Source organism: Camelina sativa, chromosome 8 (assembly GCF_030686135.1).
Source record: "Camelina sativa cultivar CO46 ecotype springtype chromosome 8, ASM3068613v1".
In the NCBI taxonomy this organism is placed as follows: Eukaryota; Viridiplantae; Streptophyta; class Magnoliopsida; order Brassicales; family Brassicaceae; genus Camelina; species Camelina sativa.
Genome location: NC_141887.1, coordinates 12,172,332 through 12,176,504, shown reverse-complemented (window position 1 = coordinate 12,176,504; position 4,173 = coordinate 12,172,332).

Sequence of the window (4,173 nt, the reverse complement as noted above, 5' to 3'; positions counted from 1 at the left end):
AGAACAAGTCTAGAGATGCATGAGTTTGATTGTTTCTTGCCATGAGAGTGGATTAAACATGTCTTAGAAATATATGTCTAGAGATTAGCTCAAGTTGTTTGAGATTTGTTGACCAAGTTAGATGACCTCAATCATTAGTCCAGCCCATGAATCCCTCCTCAAGACCTTCCTTTTTTATTGATTTCTTAGCTTAAATCTTGTTGTTTGATTGTTGTTTGATTTGCTTTTGGTATTGCTCTGTTTTTCTTGTGTTGCTCTGTTTTGCGTACTTGTCCAGCTCGACCCTGCACTCGATCTACACTCGATCGAGTGCTTGCTCGAGTTCCAATCCAGAACTTGTGTAGTGTTTGTCCTGTTTCACTCTAGTTGCATTTCTGTTGCATTCATTTAGTATCATGTTCATTACTTACCTTGCATTAGTTCAATACTTGCATTATCATAGTTTCTATTTCTGTTTTAGCTTCATAATTGTCATAGTCATTCTGTTCCATTTGCATTTAGCTCCTAGTTCTTGTAGTTTTACTTTCTGCATTTTACATTTCATCATAGGATTGTTAGTGACAAACAACCTTTACATCTGGCTTGACTTAGACTCATATGCACATCTTGATTGATCACAAACACTCAGATTGGATTGACACCTCTTTTACTACAATTGCATAAGGGGAATTGAAACACCTTGCCATCCATTCATTCATAAGTCATCATTCCATACATCATTCATCAACACCACAAAAAATATCTGTTTCAATTTGGCGTTGTTGCCCATTTGAGTGTTTATTTGTGACAATTAGGGTCATTATTAGTCTAAGATTAAGTTCTATTGCTATCTTGATCACTACTAATCTTGATTCTTCTTCTGCTTGTCTGTGTTGAGTTTCAGGTACCAACTCGACCATCAACTCGAGCTAGCACTCGACCGAGTGCTGATCGAGCACCTGATCGAGTCACAACCCGAATACATTTGTCTTCTCATCTCAGTCAGCCCGACCTTCAACTCGAGCCTGTGCTCGACCGAGTACATGTTCGAGTTAGTAATGATGTACCACAACAGTATGTTCAATTACATACCCATGCAACATCAACTAGTATACCAGGCTGAATTGTATCCCTCTCCATGGTTCCAGACCTCACAAGCTCAAGAACCTGACTTAAGAGCTATGATGCAACAAATGTTGCTTGGGCAAGCCACTAAGCAGATTGAGGAAGCAAGGCGATTTGCTGAGCTCCACCAAACGTTGAATTCTTATTCTTCTGGACTGAATAACCAGTTGGAGAGACTGAGCTCTACAATCACGAACATGGAGAGTTGCATGGCTTCTACTTCCTCTCCTACACCAAACCAACTTCAACACCCAAGGGAATGCACTGCTAAGGCCATTCATCTCAATGAGGCAGTTGTCACTGAGGACAGTGAAGTTAATACTGGGGAGGATTGGTCATTTCTTGAAGCTCAAAGTGAAGATTGTGCAAAACAAGCTGAAGTTGACAAAGAACTCGACCCCCCACTCGAACACACACACGATCGAGTGACTGATCGAGTTTCCAGTCGAGTTGATGTCCCAGAAGCTGTTAAGCCTGATAAGTACATTCCTCCTGCTTATAAACCACCTCTACCATTCCCAGGACGTTTCAAAGCACAAAAGCTGAAAGAACTCAGAGAAATTATTGAGAAAAGGGAAAAGTTGGCTTTGCAACAAGAGAAGGAGTTAGCTTTACAACAAGGGGAAGTCATTGAGAAGGAAGAAGTCATGGCTTTGAAGGAAGAGGTTGTGATTGAAAAGAAGGAAGTGAGGGTCATTCAACAGGAGGTTGTCATTGAAGAGAAGGAAGAGGGGAGAGGACCAGCTTTGGAACAATATGCCCCATATCCTCTCTACAAAGGCATGTTACTTGACATATCCAAGCCAAAAGCTCAGAATCACAACAGGAGAGATCAAGAAGAGATTTGGACAGCTATTGTACCAACAAAACTTGAAGATCCAGGTCCATTCAATCTACCTTGCTCTATCAGCTCCCTTCACTTCAACAAATGTTTGTGTGATCTTGGAGCATCTGTTAGTGTCATGCCCTACTCTATAGCAGAAAAGCTTGGACACACTGAATTCAAGCCAAGAAATCTCTACATAAGTATAGTTGATGGTTCACACAAAGATGTAGTTGGTAAATTGGTGAGCCTCCTAGTCAAGATAGGCAAGGCAAGAATTCCCACTGTTTTCATCATAATAAAGATGGATAAGGAGGTAGAGGATCCAATCTTACTTGGGAGACCATTCCTTGCCACAGCAGGAGCAATCATTGATGTTAAGGAGGGGCTGATAAGGTTGAACATATCTGAAGGTTTGACCATGAACTTTGATATTACAAATCCATCTAACCTACCAACCATTGGAGGTCAACCATTTAAGATTGATGATAAGGCTGATTTTGGGGTTTTGAGAGAAGAAGAGACTTCAACAGCTAAGGTCACATCTCATGAGGAATCAGTTCAACATCTTAAGGGTTCAGTTCAAGAGCTGACTGATCTGGTGAAGGATCTTCAAGTTCAGCTCAACAAGAGGTCTTTGAAGAAGGCAAGACCAAGACTCAAGTTTAAGAAGAAGCAAAGCTCAAATGTTAAGGAGGTAGTGATCAAGAAACAGCACCAAGGTTATCAAATAGTACCAGGGGGGATTTCATCACCTCCTTGGAATCCAAACCAAGCCTGAACAGGCATCAAAAGTCAAGCTTAGTGACTCTAAACAAGCTCACTAGGGAGGATGTCCCTAAGGTATCCATGTACATATTGTTTAAGGTTTTTGGTATTTTGATTTTTGTTTTGGTATTTTCATGATCAGGGAAGCAAGGGAGGCCAGATAGAAGAGGAAAAGAAGACTCGGCAGCCAGCTCGACCCCCCCACTCGACCGAGTACCAGTCGATGGCCATAGTCGAGCTGCCCCAATCTCCACCTCCAAGTCATCAACAAGACCCCAACTACACTTTTGACAGCATGCAAGAGGATGTGGACAGTTTCTTCTCCAATCCTTGAGGTACCACTATCACCTTCCATTGTAAATACCATTGCATTTGATGTTGTGTTTTGTTTTTGATTTTGAATCCTCTTACAAATTTCTTTCACACAGAGGACTGTGTGATTTAAGTTTGGGGGAGGGTTTGAGATAGCATTTGATATTGTGTTTTGTTTTCTTATTTCAAATTTTTAGCATCATCATGTTAGCATCTAAGGCATAGAAAAACCCTAAAAATTTAAAAAAATTTGCAAAAATCTTTATAAAAAAGGAGTGTTCATGTAGTTTGCATTGCATAATATCATCTTGTTTAGCATGTTTCATGTAGGATTGTATAATATTTGCATTAGGGATCTATGATGAGTTTTGCCTTGTTAGCTTGTTTTATTCACTAGACTAGGATCAATGCCCAAGTTAATAGTACTTTGATGCTAGTTGAGTGGTTAGAAGCATAAGATTGAACCAAGCCTTGAATTCCTGCATTGCATTTGGTCTAAATTGAAGCATGTTGTGATTTGACACCATTTCTTACTTATAAGAACTTAATATTGACTGTTAAATATCAATATGTGCATTGCTTTAAACTCATGGATACCATATACATATTTGGATCATCTTTCTCCTTTTTACCACTCTTGTTGATCCAAGTAGCTGATTGAATCATTAAAATCAGTTTCCAATACCCTTAACCAACCCTTCTTTCAAGCCATGTTTATTCTTGAGTGTGTAAGGCCTATTTTTGGGATTGAGCTTTGTAGAAAGTGTTAGGTTTGAACTGACAAGAGTAAAGCCTTGTGTAGTTCTAGTTTGCATTTTTCAAGCTAGATAGGACTAGGTGGTTCACTTGTTGGGTTTGGGACTTGGCTGTTATGAAAAGAAAAGAGGAAAAAGAGAAAGAAAAAGGGTCGAGTTTTTAAGAGGAGAATGTGTTTAAGTAAATCTCTAGTAAAAGGATGGGAAGTAAAAAAATTGTTGAAACTAAATGACCCGATATTAACCTATAAACCACCGGCCCCACCCGCACAACCACTCTGAAAGAACCCATGTACCTTAGACTCAATTTAGTCTCTGTCAACAACCTGTGTTTGGACCCCGCAACATGGCCATCTTGAGGTACACTCTATCACCCATCTAAAACTAAATATCCTTCCTCATCTTATCTAC